The 20,661-nt window shown below is 52.0% G+C and overlaps 1 protein-coding gene across 18 annotated transcripts in view; it reads right to left on the reverse strand.

The window, feature by feature from the left end:
- NFASC (neurofascin) overlaps window positions 1-20,661 on the reverse strand; it is a 199,963-nt gene that overhangs the window by 149,922 nt on the left and 29,380 nt on the right. Inside the window, exon 1 of one of the 18 annotated variants that reach the window (XM_025277762.3) lies at window positions 11,320-11,741. The exons of the other annotated variants lie outside the window; for them this stretch is intronic. The gene's annotated coding sequence lies outside the window, so the exon portion shown is untranslated. Of the gene's footprint in view, window positions 1-11,319; window positions 11,742-20,661 lie in introns of those variants that run through there. 18 annotated transcript variants of the gene reach the window in all.

Genomic DNA, 20,661 nt, shown 5'->3' on the forward strand with positions numbered 1-20,661 from the left:
CTAAGGGGTTAGGAAGAAGGGACTGCACAGCCCACGTGGTGGTTTTAGGAACCACTTTCAAGATGACTGGACTTCCCTGATGGCTCAGCGGGTAAAGAATCTGCCTGCAATGCCGGAGACACAGGAGAATCAGGTTTGATCCCTGGGTGGGGAAGATCCCCTGGAGGAAGAAATGGCAACCCACTCCAGTATTCTTGCCTGAAAAATCCCATGGACAGAGGAGCCTGGTGGGCTACGGTCCAAAAGGTCGCAAAAGGTCGGAGAGGACTGAGTAACTAAGCACGCACACACCAAGACGATTGACCCCGGAAGCAGCAGCAGCAGGAGGCAGACAGGAAACCGGACAGAGAAGGGGAGGGCACTGCAGGGCAAAGACACCTTCTGCAGGCCAACGGCCTTTCCATCCGGAGGCCACTCTATCCACAGGGCTGACCCTGCCTGGAACCCGACAGGGTAGGAAGCCACATCACAGCCCGGTGTCCAAGGAGAATAACTCACTCCAGCAGAGAGCAGGATCCATTTATCCTAACTTCCCAAAGCAAACCTCAGCGCTTCGGGTGGGACACAGGGCTGAAAACCGAGGTGCTGATGCACCGTTGCCCACGTTTCTCCCACCTGCGCTGCGGTCCTAACCAGGAGACGGTACAGAGAGCACCGAGCTGGGAGTGGGGACAGCCGTCCCGGCTCTTCTGTAACTCTCTGGGCCCCAGGCACCTCGTCCCTACGGCAAGGGCATTGCCGCAAGGCTTGCAGACGGCCTTCCGGACCCTCAGGTCTGCAGCCTGTGACCAGGCTTGCCAACCACATGCCACATGCAGCCAGGCTGCAAACGTGGAGGGCTGATGCAGGAGGTAGGGTCACACCCTGGCCGGCTCCCGGGAACTTGACCTCGCTCCCCTTCAACCTCAGGCCAGCTCTGACGGTCTTCCAAGGAAAAAGCTGACCTCTGGCCTGGCTGACTCCCAGTTAAACAAAGGACTGCACGTTGCTGAGCTGGGGGCCGCCTTCCCCAGGGCGGCCCATCTTCCACCTGCCAGCTGACTCTCGCACACGCTCCATGCCCCAGCTGCACAGGCCGCGGGGAGGGGGCGGGCCCAGCACACTCTCCATGCCCCAGCTGCACAGGCCATGGGGGGCATCATGCCAACAGGACTCCAGTAAGACGTGCGTGATGAGGAAGGGGCCAGAAAGCAGAGTTCATGGGTCACTGCTCACTGCACACCTGTCACTCCCACTCAGGCTTTCAGAGCAGGAAGGACCCTCAACGTCACTGCTTCGCCCTGCTCTACCCAAGTTCACACTCCATGTCGGCCAGGCACACTTGCTCTCTGTGGCCCGTGTGGCTTCTCAGCATTACAAACCAGGCCCTCAGAGTGAGTCACCCCAAAGCTCTTCTGTCCTGTATGAAGACCTGCCTTTTTCTTATAACTACTGATTAAGATCTGTTTTCCAGAAAGTCCTCCAGAGTCCACCTCCAATGTACTCTACCTCATGAGCCGTTTTGTGCATGATTCACATGGATTTCCCAAAACTGACTAACATACAGCATCTCGCAAAGAAAAAAACAATCCCCAAACTCTAATGGGCATATCTAAGAACCAACCCCCCCAAGGGGTCTGTATATCCCAGCCTAAGAGGTACTGTCTTTAAAAAACCAAATCTAATTTTATAAACACTGTCTCTTAATTGCAACTTAGAATTGCACAAGAGATTTTTTCTCTTTTTAAATGTTAAAAAAATTTATTTTATTGAAGTATAGTTGATTTACAGTGTTGTGTTAATTTCTGCTGTCACGGCAAGTGATTCGGTTATACACACACACACACACACACACACACACATACATATATACACACCCTTCTTCATGTTCCTTTTCATCATGGTTTATCACAGGATAGTGAATACAGTTCCCTGTGTCACACAGTAGGGCCCTGTTGTCTGCTCATCCTCTATATTATAGTTCGGATCTGCTAACCTCAAACTCCAATGCATCACTCCCCCACCCACCCCCGTGGCAACCACAAATCTGTTCCCTCTATCTATAAGTCTGCTTTGTAGATAAATTCATTTGTATCATCGTTTAGAGTCCATATATAAGCAATATCACGTGGTATTTGTCTTTCTCCTTGACTTAGAGAAGTTTTCTCTTTACCGCTGTTAGAGTAATACAAAAGCATATTGTAAACATTCTCACAGAATCTCACATGATCAAACGCAATTCTCTGAGCTACACAGTTTGGCACTTAGTCATCCAATATTTACTGAGTGTTTCACATGTGCCAGGCGATGCTTTTAGCAACGGGATTCCGGGATGAATAAGACACTGTCCCAGCACTGGAGGAGCGGACCTTCCAGAAGGGGAGGCAGGCAATCACACAGTGAACGCGCGAGTACACAAGGGCTGTGAAGAAAAGCAAGGCAGGGAAACAGGGTAAGTGTAGGGTGTAGGGAGAAAGGAAGTCCTGATTTGACACAGGGTGGTCAGGAAAGGACACCAAAGCAGAGGCCTGAATGAAGTGAAGGCAGAGGAGGTGATGGGAGAACAGCTCTAGGCTGGGCCACTGCAGGGAAGGGCCCCAAGACAGGAGCCAGCTGGAATCCTGAAGATGAGCCCAGAGCCCAGGACGGTGGAAGCCTGGGGGAGGAACATGTACACAACACCGGGGAGTCCAACTTCATGGGGAGCCGGAAAGGAGGCCGCTGGAGGGCTCGAAACAGGAAATGATGGCTGTTTCCTTCCATCTCTGCCCCTACCCTGGCTCTTCCTGTGCATCTGGTTGTCCCCATCAGACCGGGAGCCCACTGAGCCTCGCATACCAGAGCTCCCTGTTGGCACAGACCATGCTTCCCTTTCCTTCTGATGTCTCCCCTCAGGGCCCAATCCTGAACCTCTACCTGTCACCTAAGGCGCAGCGGCTCCACGCAGTGTGGCCGACTCCAGCTGCCCCGCCCACCCTGCAGGCTTGGCCACCGGAGCCCCTCAGAGGAGCCCAGGTGGCAGCGCAGGCAAGGCTGGCCCCTGCCCTGTGCTGTGGCACCATCGTGGGTAACACACCACCCGAGCCTTGAGACCGCCACCGTACGGCTGCCCCAGGGGAGCCCGTATCCATAGCAACCAGCATTTGTGAGTTGCCGTCCCTGGAGGGAGGGCAGGCAGCATCAGTCTTGCTGTTTATTCTGAGTGGAGACAGGCTTTTCTCCTGCTGGTTTGGGAAGCGCTCCATTCCTGACAGAGGTATCCTCACACACTTCGGTCTGTTTCCCCTCTCTGTCAGCAAGGTGTAGTGGAGATGATATACTGATTCAAAGGTAGGATGTTCTCCCGGTTTCTACTTGAAGCTGATCCTGCATAAAATCTTGCTTCTATGTTACCTGGGAGCTCGGAGTACGGACAACTAGAAAAAAACAAATCACACAGCTGGTAGGAACCTGAGATGTCCCGCCCCCCTGCCTCTGAGCCAGATGGCACCTCACCTGATCTCATGGCAAAATCAAAAACACATCTTCTTTTTAAATGAATTAAAAATTAAAATGAAAAAATTAAAACACTCATAATAAATGCTTTGCTTAAAAGGTATTCCAGCCTGGGACTCTCATTTCAATGTCTCATATTCCTTTTCGGTCAGGCAGGCAGAGGTTCTACGTTTATCTTACACCATAGGTTACAGGTTAAACATGAGTAGGGGTGAGGGGCTTCGTGGGATGAATGCAAAAGACAGTCACAGGTTTTCTTTTAAAATATTTAAATAATTTGGTGCCCCTTTTTACAGAGATACTAACCGATCTGATCCTAGAAAATATATTCAAACTCAGAAAGCAGGCTTCCATGCGAAAGAAACTGGGCACACCAAGCCACCTTCACCCCAGAAAGAGAGTGACGTCGCCACCAGCTCCCGTGAACAGGGGTCGCAGCCCACCACAAGAGTCCCAGCCACCTGACAGCTGGACTATGTCAGCCGGGGCAGAAACTGCCCCTTCCTCACACTAAAAACCACGTCTCTCATTCCCCAACTCTTGTCCCTTGAAAGATGGCAAATCTTTTTTTTCTTTCAAAACACACAAACCTAGCCCACTGTCTTTTCTCTATCACTTTCTGCAGCCTCTAAAACGCACTCTTAAATTCCAGTCTTGACTCTTTCCCTCCTCCCAAAGAACTACCCTGGCTTTGAAATACAAGGAATCCCACAATCCTCTGTAAAGTTGAGAGAAAAAATGTACCGTTTGGCTGCCCCAATCCTTTGAGAAGGCACATCTGGTGGCGCTTACGTGAGCCCGTTCCTGCAGCCCCAGAGATGGCCCCTGGTCCCCTCCACCCTCCGTCACCTGCGGTCTCCCCTCCCGACACTCGTTCTGCTCAGACAGGACAGCAAGAACACACCCAGCCCCACACCTCTGCCAGCGGCGGGACGTGTGGTCCCAGTGTCCCCGTCTACAAAATAGACACAAACTGCACCCATCTTACAGATTGCTTTGGGGGTATAATCAGACAAGTATGTCAAGCGTCTAGCACATACATATGTGAGTTGTTATTATCAGCTGTTATGTTAGTTGCTAATAATAGCTGCTATTTTTGTGGGCCACAAATTTTTCCAGAGCAGATATCAACATTACATAGTTGGATTCCCAGCTCAGTGTCTGGCGCATGGTGGATATTAAAAAAAAAAAAATTTAAAATGTCTGTTAAATAAATCTAGTTGAAGAGGCCATAAGCTTATTTCCTATTGGTTCCCACTCCATATTAGACTGCCTTGGCTGTTCCCCTAAGGGGATGGTTATCCTCACATAACTTCTCCTCCTACTCAGAAAAATTCCAGTAAAATCAAATGGAAGGAGGAAAACGCTTTAAGAGCGGGAAGTCTCTCTGCACATCACCTCGCCAGGACTCACCAGACCTCTCAAAAGATCGGTCCCCTCCCCCTGCCTCCTGGATGCTGTTCAGTAACCAGCTGAATAATGAACCATCAGAGGGGATTCCAACTGATGGCAATTAACACTCTTCCAGCTGGGAAGAGATTTAACTTTATGGAGCCCAGATCTGCCGACTCCCCTTCCCTCTTCCAGAAAACGCCAACTGCTACCACTCCACATGGGAGGACCCCACAGATCAAAAAGAAGAACCTGGTCAATGAAACAAGACTGGTGATGGAGACATGGGGTCCATGAGACTGTTCTCTCTACTCTTGTATATTTTGAAAAATAAACAAAACCCTGATTAATAATTCCTTCTTTTGCAGAACTAGGGAGAAGGAAATGGCAACTCACTCTAGTATTCTTGCCTGGAGAATATCATGGACAGAGGAGCCTGGTGGGCTGCTGTCCATAGGGTCGCACAGAGTCAGACACGACTGAAGCGACTTAGCATGCATGCATGCATTGGAGAAGGGAATGGCAACCCACTCCAGTATTCTTGCCTAGAGAATCCCAGGGATGGGGGAGCCTGGTGGGCTGCCGTCTATGGGGCCGCACAGAGTCGGACACGACTGAAGCGACTTAGCAGCAGCAGCAGCAGCAGGGCAAAGAAGTCCAAAGGGTTACTCTTTCCAAATCACAGGTGGAACACCAGGCCTGGATTTATATTGTAAAAGAAAAGATCTGGAAAATATCTCTGACATTTGAAAGATCAGTATGGTATTTAGGTGGTATATAGAAAGAGTGTTGGCCTCTGAGCTTGGGCAAGTAACCCAAGCCCTCTGAGCCTCTCCTCCGTTTCCTTACCCTTAAAACTTAGGCTTTGTCCCTACGCCACAGGGCCACCCAGTGAGGCAGCTTCCAGTACTGTGAAAGCACCTCGAAAGGCACCGAGCACATACTAGATGCTGGATAAAATTTAGTTTCTTCTCTTAATGAAACAAAGCTGTTGTATTGTATTCTTAAGAAGCTTATGGAATCAAGCTCCAGAAGTTAGCTGGTGGCCAAGAGTAACTAAGACACAAAAGAATGCTTCTAAAGAAAGGAACTCAACTCTACTGCCTGGGAAACCTGAGCTCCCAATACCCATCCAAGACTGAAGTGTGTGAATAGCGTCACTTGTCACAGGCACTAAGCCAGAAGGGATAGGGCGGCAGGCTAAGAAGGAGAAGGGCATTCCTCTCCCAGGCCTCGGGCAGCAGCAGGTTTAAGGAAGAGGAGATGCTAGAAGGGTTTGCTGAGCATTTAAATACCATGAAGACCAGACCGATATTTGTACACAAATGTTCATAACATTAGCATTATCCACAATAGCCAAAATGCAGAAACAACCCAGATAGCCACTGACAGATGGATAAACAAAATGTATTTATACAATGAAATAACGTTCAGTTTTTTAAAGGAATGGAATTCTGATACTTGCTACAACATGGATAACCCTGGAAGACATTATGCTAAATGAAATAAACCAGATACACAAACACTGATTCCCTAACACGAGGTTACTAGAGTAGCCAGATTCATAGAGACAGGAAGTAGGATGGTGGTTACCAGAGAAGGGGGGCCCACGGGGAGTTAGTGTCTAACGGGTACAGAGTTCCGGTTGGGCAGGACGGAAAGTTCTGGAGATGGTGTCTGCACCCAAAGTGAATGGACTTCATGCCCCTGAACCAAACATTTAAAAATGCTTAAAATGGCAAGTTTTATGTTGTATATGTTTAACCACAATTAAACAATAATGGTGATGATGACAAAGAGAGGGAAAAGTGCCATACTGACAGCATCTTCTTGGTTTTAGCTTGTATCCCTTTTTCCCAAAGGCTGAAAGCAACCTCAATATATCCCCAAATAGGCCCGCTTGAAGCACAGGTGAACTGGATCCCAGAAAGGCCAGGTAAACTGCAGCAAGTCATTAGCGATGTCCTCCGGCAGGCGCCACCTGGGATGGCTCTGCCATGAGAGCCAGGGTGGGCACAGCTGTCCCCCTGCCTGCCTGAGGGCCGGGTGAGCTGCAGACGGGCGCACAGGCGGGAGGCCGGGGAAGGGCACAGAGGCCTGGGGAGTCCAGTCACCCTCTCTCCCCCGCGTCTCATCAGACCCCGGAAGCGGCACGAAGAGGCCAGTTGTACACACACGTCTCCAGAGCGGCAGAGACAGCCTCAGTGACAGAGGGCCCCGGGAGGCTGCCTGGGCCGGCGCCTGAGGGCAAACTCACTGCAGTGCGATGAGGGCAGTTTTAGGGGAGATGAAATAACCTTTATCCTGACTGCAGAGGTGGTCACATGGGCATACACATCTATCAAAACTCATCTGACGATACCTTTAAAACGAGTACACTTTATTGAATGAAAATTATACCTCAATACAGTTTATTTTAAAAGTTAAAAAAAAAAAAGAGCACGGGTGATAAAGTCACACGCTTTGGTAGTAATTTAGAAGGCAAACCTAAAGAGCTCAAGAAGGAAGATGATACATCCCAAATGACTGTGTGTAGGCCAGGCTGTTCTGTGCTGAGTCTAAGAGACCCACAGACCCCTCCTGCCTCTGCCTCCCCTCACTAACCCCAGGATTTCAGAGTCAGGCAGACAAAGACCCAATCAGACTGTGCAGGCCGAACTTCAGATGCTCCCTCAGAACCAGTTAGTAACATCCTGTCTTGGTTGGGGATTTCAGGAGGGGGAACCGGGTGGCTGGTCCCTGTCACCAGTTCTTGGTGTGTGCTCAGGACCATTACCCTGCCACTTATATCTTCCCTTACAAAAGCCCCCAGCAGGGGAGCTGAGGGCTTGGGGACCGAGAAAGCTCTGAGGAGAGCCCCGAGATGGCAACAGGAGCAGTGATCCCCACAGACTGAGCAGCATTCAAGTGCCCAGCACTCAAGCCTCCTGGACAGTCTGCAAGAACTTTGCGGAATGTGCCTACCCAGCCTGTTCTTAGGGAGGAAAGCACTTCAACTTCCTAATGCTGTATCATTCAGGCACTTCCAGATCTGTTTTCCTTTCCCTTCTTCTGGCAAAATATCATCCACTCTCAGGCACGTGTGGCTTTTGGGGGGCTGACATCAGCGGTGCCCCCCACGCCTGGTCTAACCAGAGGCTGACAGAGCAATGGGACGCTGGGGTCTCCCATCTTGCCTTCAGGGAGGTCCATGGCGAAGAGATGAGAGTTGCAAGGAAGGGACATGAACAGGATGCTTGGATCTGCTCAGGGTCAAAAATCCAGCTCCCGGGTAATCAAAATTCTGATATATCTGTTGTTCAGTCGCTCAGTTGTGTCTGATTCTTTGCGACCTCATGGACTGCAGCAAGCCAGGCTTCCCTGTCCTTCACTACCTCCCGGAGCTCGCTCAAACTCATATCCATTGAATTGATGATGCCGTCCTAGCATCTCATCCTCTGTCACCCCCTCATCCCCTATTTGACCCACCTCCTTCTAGAAGCTGCAGGATTCCAGGAGAAATAAACAGACCCACACTCAAATTCTGACTCTCTCGCTTAATCGCTGTGTGACCTTAGGTAAGTCACTTAACCTTTCTGTCTCCCTGTCAGTGAAATGGGGATTGTAGCGCCTGCCTCCTCCGATTACTGACGTAACTGAATGAGGACATGTGTCAGAAGCCTGGGCAGTGCCTGGGGGCAGCCAGAGGGCATCCACCGCCTTCCTCCCCCCAGCTCCCTCATCCTGACCCTGCTCAGTCCACAGCAAAGTGGACAGTTACCTCTCGTTTTCAGCCTGGTGCTGGCTCCCAGAGCTCAAGGGGGCAGGAGGCAGCCAGGGTCCGCTGGGCCCCTTCACTGAGCCCAGGTGAGCGGCAGGGGCACCAGCACGTGGAAGGACAGCCCCCACGCAGGACAGAGACCCGTGTAGCCCTCAACAGAGGGGCCCCACATTTAGCCTGTGCTAAATGGTTTTCTGGTTCATTCATTCACCTTCACAAAAACCAAGACACACCTGCTATCAATATCAAGAGCTGAGGAGGCCAGGAGGTCACGCAGCAGAGGTGGAACTGGGACCGGACTCCAGTCTGGCCCCACCACCCACGTCTGACCGCCCTGCCACACTGCCTCCAGGATGCTGCATCCGCTGCTCACAGAGCCCATCGGGGGAGGACAGACTCCCCATCCTTCTGAGGCTGCTCCATGGTACCGGCAGGGTGACGGGGGCAGAAACTGCTTGAGCAGTTGACACAAGGAGCCTCCTGCCCCTCCCCGACAGCTCACGGGTCTCACCGAGGGGCCCTTTGCTCTGGCGCCTACACGGTGTCCGCTTGGAGAGCTTCCAGCAGCTCTCGCTGAGCACGCATCCACCACAGACGCCTGCGTCCTGTGTGCGGAGGCCCAGGGCCAGAGGCCCTGGCAACGCCGGGCGCTGCTTGCTGGGGGAGCAAGGCACATCTGCCCGGAAGGCCACTAACCCTCGGGCGCTCCAGAGTTCCCAGGAGTAGTTCCCCTCTCTCAGCCTTCCTCCTGGGGCCTCCTGAACAGTCCAGTCTCCCAGCTTTCCGCAGGCTAGATCCCAGGTGAGTCCTTGGTGCGCCCAGAAGCCGCTGGCGGTGGGCACCCTGTGTTACTGACACATGGTCTGGCATCTTTCAGGGATGGTCAGGGGTCCAGGAAACAAAGCTGCCAAGACTCCAAGAAAGAAAATCCCTCGAAAGTAGTCATGAACCCGGAGTCCGGCCTGCAGGAAGGCCCCCTCCCCCTTCTGAAGCTCTGGGTTCTTCTCAAAGATCTCTAAGGAAGAACATCCCACCCAGTCCCCTGTCACCGTCAGGAAGTATCCTTGCATCTGACCTCAGTCCTCCTGGCCACCAAGGCCACACGCACTGTTTCCGTCTACTGGCACTCGGGCTGGAGGGCGCGGGCTCCGGAGCGGGGCAGACAGCGTGACACTGGACGTGCTCCCTCCTTGAGCCCAGCGCAGAGTGGCACAGTTACTGGGACAGTTCCAGGAGATGACAGAGCTCAAGGTTCCAGCAGCGTGGATCCCAGGGCAAGCTCTCCACGAACATTCACCAGTGTTACGGCTGTTGATGGTGTCCCCATCACCGGGGAGGCCACCTGGCCAGTTCCTCCTGGAACCCCACGTGCAAGGAAGCCTTGGAAGGTGGTGTGCCCACATTGACTCAGCATGCCGCCCTCCTGAGGAAGGCCCTTGTCTCTGCTCCTGGACCTTTCAGGAACCTCCCAGAGCAACTGACAGTCAGACAGAGCCAGAAGGAAACCCCAAAAGCTTGGGAGGACGCTGGGTCATCCCTCCGGGAGGCTGACTCCCATTGGACTCTCCACATGCACACACTCCCACACCCTATGTCCAGCTGTTTCTCCAGGGCTCACGTACTAAGCAGACGAGCATCCAGCCCAGCAGATAAATCACAGAAACAGTGCTCCCAAGAGCATGCAGATGTTTCTAAAAATAGTCACTGCTGCTTCAGACTGTGGGAGAGGGAGGGAGGTGAATGCCCGGCACGGGCAGCAGTGGCGAGCCTGGAAGGGCAGCGTTTTCTGCAGGGCCTGCTCATCACCCGTCGCACTGAGGCTGGGGCCTGGGCAGGAGACACCAGGGGCGCGCTGGGCTCAGAGCCTGCCCTGTCTGCTCTGTGCACCGGAAGAAGGAGCCCCTTCCTTTTCCCTCCCAACTCACAACCAGATCAGCATGCATCTCTCAGAGCTGTCTTATGATGGAAGGGTTTCCTAATTCAAGGTAGCTCCTGGCCAGACTCACTTCCAAAGCTGAAAGGGAGGCACCATCAGTTCCTGGGAGAGCCAGCTGACCCAGGCATCTGACTTCCCGCTTGCTCTGGTTCAGCACTGAGGGACAGGGAACCGGGACTCCCCTGAACTAGGACCTGCTCTCATCCCTGGAAGCCAGCCGAGAGGGAAACGGCCTGTTCTCACTTCTCTGCAAGCAGCAGCTTCTGCCTTCTGACCTGAGACCCGGAGATGCCAACACTGAGCCTTCCTGGCGGGCCTGAAAGGCAAGGGGCTCATGTGGGCTGGTGGAAGCCAGAGAAAGGAGCTGGAGGAGAGAAAGGGAGAGGCCAGGAAAGACAGGAAACAGAGGGGAGGGCCAGGTCACAGAGTTCACGCAGAGAGCCGTGCAGTGAGGTCCGCAGCACCGAGTCCTCCCTGGGCTGAAACGAGCTTCAGCACCGCCCTTCCCTGACACCCCTGTTCCTCAGCCCAAAGCGCCCCAGCCACCCTTGCCCCCGCCTGCCTCCCTCCTACGTTTCAGTTCATTCATCACAATCGCAACTCTCCCTTCTAACCCACCTGCTTCATGCTCCTGATCCTAATACCAAACAGGTCCACTCTCTGGCATGGAAGCTTTTTGCAGACCTTGCACACAAGCAAAGCTCTAGCAGTGTCAGGGAATTATGCAGAATCCCACACAGGCCGAAGCGGGACTCACCTGGAAGGAGGCAGCGGGCGGGTACAGGAGGCCAAGGGACAGGGCAGAGGCAAGCATCCCAGCCGTCCGGGGGGAGGCGGCCAGTCCACCCAGAGCCTGCTCAGTCTCCCTCCATGGGGACAGGTGGGACGGAAAGCAAGGCGTGCTCTCAGCCACCGAGGGGGGCAGACGCAGGCCTGAGCGAATTCCTAGCTAGGCCTTCCCCTTGGCCGCCTGCCGCAGAGCAAACACGGCAGCCCGGCCCTCGGTGGAGTCAAAATAGCTTGCAGCTTCCCTGCTCCTCGCCACCTCCCACGTGCCACCTCCCCAGCCCTCCTGGCACAAACAGGGCTCTGTTATCGCAAGCCCACCATGTCCCCTGAGAAGGCTGTGAATGGGACGCCACACAATGCTCTTGTTTATTAATAAGCACTCGGGTCCCCACCCCCAGCCGGCCTGCTCGCTCTCTCCCCGCCGGGTCCCCTCCTGCATAATGGAGGGGTTGTGCCACCCGTGACACAGGCCAGGCTGTGCCGCTCAGGCTTCGAGGGGGACAGACGCAGACAAGTGCCAGGCCGAGCCAGGCTCCCCAAGGCAGGGGCGGATGGGGCGCAGACCCCCCAGCTAAGACCTGGAGACGTCATGGTTATGGGGGAGCACAGTGTGCTGTGGGTGGTACCAGCCCCCCACGCAAGTCAGGATGGCAGTGGGTCACAGAGCATTTACTCAACCCCTACCCCTGCCCATCGCAGCCAGGTGTTGCCCACACGAGGGGGCAGCTCTCCACACACCTTGGCTCAGCCCACTGGCCCACCTCTGCTTCAGGGCTCCAGGACAAACCGTCTCTCTTCCTCTCGACAGTCCATCGCACATCTGATGGCAGCCATGCGTGCAGCCTCTGCCAACACTTCAGTCTTCTCTGGGCTAAATATCTCCAGTCTCTCCAACCCCCCCGCAGGAAGCTATCTCCAGGCTCCTGCTCCAGCCTGCTTCCCCTAAGAGGGCCAGACTTCACAAGGTCAGGCTTTCCCTCAAGCTCTCCTATCCTGCTGGTGAGACAGTGCCTTATAACACTCTTCCCCGGGGAAAGCTTAGAAATACATTCAAATGTCTTTAAAACGTTTATGCCCTTTGTTCCGTAAATACCATTCTGGGAGTAGATCTTAAGTAAATAATCAAGGATAATTAGAATATATGTCACACACATGTTTATCAGAGTATTGTTTATAAAGGTAAAAAATTAGAAGACCCCTAGACAGCCATCACTTGGGGAAATGTTAACCACACTATGGCGAGTCCATAGTTTGACAGGCTGTGGAGTGTGGAAACAAGGGTTCTGACTCTGCCATTTACTGGCTGTGTTACTTCAGGCGAGTTACTGAGCCTCTCTATGCCTCACTATTTGTATAATTGGCATAATAAAACAATCAATCAATTCAATGACGACAGTACCTGATAAATAAGGTAAATGCTTAAAATAAAAAAGCTTCAATTCTTACTATTACTGCAGGCCACAGAATATTACATAATTGTTAAAATGATGAAATAATGCAGGGCATCTTAATAATATGAAAAAGTGAAAAAAAGGCAGATTACAAAAATAGGGTAAGAATGGCTATCTTTGAATAGTGCAATTATAGATAATTTGCATTTTTGCTTTGTCCTTATTTACATTTTTAAAATTTTCTGCAAAGAACATAAATTACTCTGGTGGACAAGAAGTATGTGTAACAGGATGGTCCTACCCCCAGCCCAGAGACAGGGCAGCCCTGGTCCCTGCCGCGACCATCTTCAGGGAAGCCCCTCTGGACCCTGGACCTTCTCTTCCCACGGCTGCCCCACACTGAGCAGCAAGGTGGCAACCCAGCCCCGGGCCCGGCTCCCTCAGCCCCACACCTTGCCTCCCGTTTGCCCATTCCCCAGGGGCTTCTTAGGGCCCTTTCTCTTGCCAATGATGAACACGGGGCTAGTGGAGTGTGGGAAAGTCTGGAAAGGATAGTTGAGAAAGGCCTGGCCAGAGTGGAAGGTGTGGCCTCAGGTTCAGAGCTGGAAAAGGGGCACCTCTCAGATGAGGGGCAGAAGCAACTCCCCCTGCATATTGGTAAGGTAGGGAGGGGCGACTGGAGAGACCAGATTCATCCCACGTTGAAGAGGAATAGAGGGAAAGACTGAGAAAGCCAGACAAGCATCCAGTCGGGGGTGCCCCCAGAGGGCAGCGCCTCCTGCCCCACCTCTGCTGCTCTTGGGCGTCTGTGGCTCTTCTCACGGGGGTAGCCACGCTGGCCGACCCCTCGGTGCCCCTGCCGACGGCAGCCCCTTTCTGGATGCAGGGTGATGGCCCAGGGCAGAGCAGGGGTGGGGCAGGTGGGCAGCCAGAGCGGGGAAGGCAGAAGAGGGCAGAGAGCTGCGGGGCGGCTGGCTGGAATGTGGGTCACGTCCGCAGAGGCTGGAACAACAGCTGTGCCGCTGGGCCTGGGGGAGAAGTCCCTCCCGTTCTGGGAGGGCAGCCCCTCGCCCCCACCAGTCAGGAGCACCCCTCTGCCACCCGCAGCCCCCGCTGGCAGGACTGGAATGCCACTCTGTCACCCCAGGACCGTCAGCAATGAAACCATCTGGGGACTGGCAACTCTGCCAGAGCGTGACCCATGTCCCATAGGAATTGCGGGCTCGGGGAGGGTCTGAGTCCCTGCCTGAGGTCCTCACATCACATTTGTTAACTGCTGTGCTGAAGGGTTCAGCCTCACCTCCAGGCACAGAATCCTCATTTTCTAGAAAGAAAAGCAAATTCTACTAAAGCCAGAAACTTGCTGTCAAGAAGTACTTCACCTAAAGTGGTTAAGGAATAGCATAACCAACGACAGTTGAAAAATGCCCACAGGGAGTGGGAGATGGGCTAGGAGAGCCTCTGAGGGCTCATCCAGGGCCGAGCTGCCAGGAGTGCATGCGGCTGCAGGCGGCCGGCAGGAAGCCGGTCGTTCCGAAGTGAGGCTGGGGTGAGGAGGACGGGTTCCCAGAGCAGCCGGCCCAGGACTGTGCCACCTGGATCTGTCTGCGGCTGTGCCTATGTGTGAGCATGCATTTGTGAGTCTGCGTGAAGGCACACACCTGGCGGAGGGCTTTGACTCCCACGTGTGTGCCCTGTGAGTGTGAGCACACTTTGCTGCACGAAGATGTCTCAGTGTACGTACATTTTAGTGCATACCTACACGCCCGGCTTGGTGAGCTTGTGCGTGTGACTGTCCCAGAATGTCTGTCTAGTGGTCTGTGTGTGCAACTTTAGTGTGACTCAATATGTGTGGGTATTTGGGCATGTGCACAGGTGTTCCAACACACATACATGGTATGGCGTGTGTGCTCCTTAGGTTTAAAGGTTGGTAGCATCGTGTAGGTATGTGAGTGCAAACATGTGTGTGTGAGTTACAATAGAAGGATGTGTGTTTTGATGTGTGGGTCTGTTAATCTCACATGTGTTGGTCCTGGTTCCTCTGTGCATGTTTATGGGTATGTGTGTCTATCCTGATGTATGTACCATCTCTGTGTGTGTGTCTGCACATGCATGTGCATGGGTGTGGAGGAGAAGGGTCAGGAGAGGGTGGGGCAGTCCCATGGTCTCCCTGCTGCTCTCTAGTCGGGAGAGAATGCATGAATCCGCCACCTGCAAACCCTGGGGGGGCTCCTGCTTCTGAAGAATAAAACCCACCTCTCCCAGGCTGACACCCAGGCTGACATCAACATCCAGTAATCTGCTACACTTGCTTTTCTCCAAATGTCTGAGATAGACCATCTCTACCTCTGCTTTTTCTGCTTCTTTGCCTGGAGGTCCCTTACCCTGTCTGTCTCCGCCCAACAAAATCCTACCCATCCTCTAAGGCCTAGAGCCAATGGCACCTGCTCCAGGAAGCCACCAGACCTATCCTCTAGCAAGATGTGACCATTCCTGCCTCCGGCTTCCAAGCAAATCACTTATATCCCTCACTAAGCACAGATCCCGTCCTCCTTTCACTGCAATGATGGGCACACGCATTTCTTCCTCTACTGGATGATGAATTCAGAGTCAGGAACTCCACCCAGTTCTCTGCAGCTCCCTAAGTGCCTGGTTCAATATCTGGCACACAGAGCCTGCAGCTAACATTCACTGGGCTTAGCTACCCAGTAAGCTGAAAATGGAGATGACGTTTACTGTCTTGGAGCCTTTAGAACTGGGCAAGTACATGATAAAGGCCTGCAAGTCTCTAGCCCTGGTGAGCTGCAGGGCTAGGAAAGCCTATTATTAGCCTCTGTGGTCTCAGGTTCTGTGCCTAAAGGAGCCTCCTCTGGGAGCCAATGCCCAAGGTCAGGTGGGACAGTTCTGCCAGCTTCTTCATTCTTGTGAAGCATGGTTACCTAACAACTGACCTCTCTCAGCAGCTGGGCACAGCTCCAAAGCCCTATCCACACTGGAATACACACCATCTGCTGCTGCAGCCAGGATAGAGTCCAGTTACACATTTCCTTCAGCAACCCTACACGCACACTCCCAATCCCAAGGTTTCCCCATGGAGGCTGAGCTTCTGCAGCCCACTCTGCCTGCCCACCAGCCAGACCTCCAACATCGAGAGGAAGATCCTGGCTCACGGTGACGGGGAAGGGAGCAAGGAGTACTCTTCAAGGCCTGGTGCCAGGAGAAAGAGCCCCTGAGCAAAGAATTCAAGAATAAGAGCGATGTTTGACTCATACTTTGGGCCAATATACCAGAGTGGCTAAAATTTTACTAAAAAATTGACAATACTAAACGTTGGTAAAGATGTGGTATAACTGGAACATGTACACTGCTGGCAGAAGAAGAAACGGGTACAGTCAGTTTGGAAGACTGCCGGGCAGGGCGCGCTAAAGCCAGGCACGCTGACAGCCGCAGTGCCACCTCTGGGCGCTCACCCAGCGGAAGTCAGACTTACATCCACACACAGGTTTGTTCAGCAGTGACTGACTGTACTCAAATCCATACGGACTTGCGAGAGGCCCTGAAGAGCCAAAACAATTTTGAAGAAGAACAAAACAGAGGCTCACATTTCTGAACTGCAAAACTTACTGTAAAACTCCCGGAGAAGGAAATGGCAATGCACTCCAGTATTCTTGCCTGGAGAATCCCATGGATTCCCATGGATGAGCCTGGTAGGCTACAGTCCATAGCGTCGCAAGAGTCGGACATGACTTAGTGACTGAACCACCACCACCACCAACACTATAAAACTACAGCAATCAAATCAGTGCTGTATTGGCACAGGGATAGACAGACCAACGAAACAGAATTTAGAGTTCAGAAATGAACTCATACATCTATGGCCAACTGATCTTTTTTCAAACTTTATAAACTTTTTATTTTGTATTGGGATATAGCTGATTGGGCTTCCCTCATAGCTCAGCTGGTAAAGAATCCGCCTGCAATGCAGGAGACCCCACTTCAATTCCTGCGTTGGGAAGATCCGCTGGAGAAGGGAGAGGCTTCCCTCGTGGCTCAGCTGGTAAAGGATCCGCCTGCTGATTAATGATGTTGCGGCAGTTTCAGATGAACAGCGAAGGGACTCAGCTGTATATATACATGCATCCATTCTTCCCCAAACCCCACTCCCATCCAGGCTGGCACATAGCATTGAGCAGAGTTCCATGTGCTGTACAAGAGGTCCTTGTTGGTTACCCATTTTGAATACAGCAGTGTGTACAGGACCTTCCCAAACTCCCGAACTATCCTTTACCCCTGGCAACCATAAGTTCGTTTTCTAAGTCTGTGAGTCTCTGTTTTGTAAGTACATTTGTATCATTTCTTTTTAGACATAGAAGGGATGTCATAAGTATTTCTCCTTCTCTGTCTGACTTCACTCAGTATGACACTGTCTAGGTCCGTCCACGTTGCTGAAACGGCTTTATTTCATTCTTTTTATGGCTGAGTAACATCCCACTGGATACATGCACCACAACTTCTTTATGCATTCCTCTGTCGATGGGCACTTAGGCTGCTTCCTCATCCTGGCTACTGTACACAGTGCTGCAATGAACACTGGGGTGCACGTATCCCTTCAGATCATGTTCTTCTCTGGACAGATGCCCAGGAGTGGGACGGCAGGGAAGTACGGTAGCCCTGTTTTTAGTGTTTTAAGGAGCCTCCATATGATTCTCCACAGTGGCTGTACTGTGAGTCTGAGTGAACTCCGGGAGTTGGTGATGGACAGGGAGGCCTGGCGTGCTGCAATTCATGGGGTCGCAAAGAGTCAGACACGACTGAGCGACTGGACTGAACTGAACTGAACTGATGTGGTCCAATTCATAGAAACAGAAAGTAGATTAAGGTTGCCAGGGCCCAGGGGAGCAGAGAATGGGGAGTTGCTGCTTAATGTTTGCAGAGTTTCCACTGGAGTAATGAAAAGTTTTGGAAATAGAGAGCAGTGACAGGTGTACCGCACTGTGCTAATACCCGAATGCCAGGAACAGTGCACTTAAAATGGTTAAAGTGGCAAATCTCGTGCCACACACACACAGTTACAGCAACAAAAGAGATTTGTTTAAAAATCACTGCAGCATCCTCCCCTGCTTTGCTGCCAAACCCATCAATACCCGACTACAAATAAATGCCTGTCAGGACAAATGCGACTAAGACAGAAGGTTTCAGAGCGCTATTTCCCCAGAGGCCGATACTCTTCAAACCTTTGAGTGAGTTACTGTGATGCTGCAGTGGTGGAGGGATCTATTCTTGAAATTCCACCGACCTTGTCACTCACTTCCTGGGCCTGGCTGTAGAACTGGGACAACGTCTCCAGCCTCCAACGTGTGTCTGAAATCTCCTGAGAACCAGACTACGTGTCTCTGACCCAGCACCTTCCCTCCAGGCCCCTCTCTAGACGTCTTTAGTTCCACCCTCTTCACTGCTGCCTTCAGCTTTTGTCACCCAGTAGGTAAAATATATCCAGCACACTGGCCTGGGGCCTTTGCCCTGAGTTCTCTGCCAGACTTCCAAAGCTGGCTGAAATATTTAATCTTTAAAGAGAAGCCATGGATTGTTCAGGCCACGGCAAGTGAAAGTGAAAAGTAAAGTCGCTAGTCATGTCCGACTCTTTGCGACCCCATGGACTGTAGCCCACCAGGCTCCTCCATCCATGGGATTTTCCAGGCAAGAATACTGGAGTGGGTTGTCATCAGGAGATCTTCCCGACCCAGGGATTGAACCTGGATCTCCTGCATTGTAGGCAGACGCTTTACCGTCTGAGCCACCAGGGAAGATAGGGAAGATAGACGGCAAGAGATGTGCTATTTTAAAATTTTTAAAATTCCACTTGCCAAGGTACCAGTTCACCTGCACTCATCAGCAGTCTCCCTTCTCACACTGCCCCTAAAGAGGGAGAATGATCTGTGTGTAGTTCACTTCCCAGCCAGACCGATGACTGCAACAACCTAGCTGCCCCACCGACCCTCATGAAGATGGGGCTCCCCACTGACCCCCTCCTCCCCAGCAGTTAGGCAATGCTATTTTGTGTTAAGCAGTCCACGACATTCCCAAGTTATATTTTGGACTTGGTCTCTCTAAAACTCCTAAAATGCATATCTTTCTTGGTATCTTGGAGGTGTACATAATTCAATAACTGTTCACATCATCTTTTTTAGTGTATGGAAATGGCAACCCACTCCAGTATTCTTGCCTGGAGAATCCCAGGGATGGCGGAGCCTGGTGGGCTGCTGTCTATGGGGTCGCACAGAGTCGGACACGACTGAAGCGACTTAGCAGCATAAGGCTTTCTGACTGATCTTTTAAATTAACACACCAAAGTTTATACATTCGGATGACTGCTGACTCCTTCCAAGGAGTCCCCTTGGGAGGCTATAATCCCAGGGATGGGGGAGCCTGGTGGGCTGCCGTCTATGGGGTCACACAGAGTCGGACACGACTGAAGTGACTTAGCATAGCATACATATTCTAACAATGCACTTGCCTGTTCTTAGAACATTCCTGAAGCTTCTCTTTGGAACTGCTTTCAAAGCCTATAGCATAACTTTTGATGGGCCCCCAAGGTAGCAAATGTTTATCCTATGTGGGTAGATTCGATTTTTTTTTTCTTAGCTTGAAAGATAGGGCTAAGAATGGGAAAGACAGCTGGTGATGCAGTTGGGAATACTACTGAATGTTAAAAGCGAAGGATTACTATTATCGAGGATAGATCTCTGAAGACTATTCCTAGGAGGATGAAGCAAGATTCTGAGCACTGGCCCCCTTATAGGGATAAATACACAGCCCTCAAATGGTGCAGTTTTGGAGGATAACACACGGGTGAATGAGTAAGATCTGGTTATACCATTAAAAACAATTTGAAATCACTCTATTGTCACCATAGACTCCTTTGCTGTATCCACTCCTGTCACTGTGTCTGGCCAGGTGCTAGGAACTAGAAACTTTCCAGAAGTGGCTGCCAAAGACAGTGGCCTAGAGTGGGCACAGGGGGCAGGCTGCCTGCTCTCTAAAGAAGACAGAGACTGGGACATGCAGAGATGCGGGCAGTCTGGCGGGTCCTCGTTAAGTTAAACATTGAATTAGACGTGGACTAGAAACTCCACTCTTAGGTGTACATGCCGGAATACTGAAAACAAGTGCTCACACAAAAACGTGAACAGAAATGTTCACGACAGCACTATTCACAAGAAACAAAAAGCCTACCAACAGATCAATGGACAAACAAAATGTGGTGTATACAGATGAAATATTACAGAGCCACAAACAGGACCTTAATAACATCATGCTAAGTGAAAGACCAGTCACAGCAGGCCGCAGAGCACATGGTTCCGTTTCTGTGAAATGTCCAGGAGAGGCGTGTGCGGAGAAGAGATGGCCAGGGACGATGGGGGGACGGAAGGGGTCTGGACTAGACAGCGGTGATGGTACCCAGCAGTGTGAAGAAACGAAATGCCACGGAACTGTATATTTTAAAATGGTCAATTTTATGTTGTGGGTATTCTACGAAAAGGAGAAAAAGACAAAAGAAGTAAGCGGGCAGGGTTTCTACACTCACCTCTGGCAGGAAAGCAGCCTGCAGCGGGCAGCGGTGCTGGCGAGACCTGGCGGAGCGCACAGGCAGCGGGGCTGAGAGCCTCACAGGCGCGAGAGGAGAGGGGTGCGGAGACGCCGGCCCACACCAGCGACCACCACGGACACCAGCCAGCCCACAGGAAATGCAACTCAAGCCATGTGTGACAAAAGATCCCCTGCGGTGAGAAGCAGGGACATTTCCTGAGACAAAGCCAGAGGAGAGCGTTTCTAATTCAGCTGGTTTCCCTGTCAACTCTCATCTCTGCCTGCAGCATCCTGACCGGCTGCCTAGGACAGCACTCCTGTCTCCTCTGGGT

The sequence above is a fragment of the Bubalus bubalis genome, chromosome 5 (assembly GCF_019923935.1).
Source record: "Bubalus bubalis isolate 160015118507 breed Murrah chromosome 5, NDDB_SH_1, whole genome shotgun sequence".
In the NCBI taxonomy this organism is placed as follows: domain Eukaryota; kingdom Metazoa; phylum Chordata; class Mammalia; order Artiodactyla; family Bovidae; genus Bubalus; species Bubalus bubalis.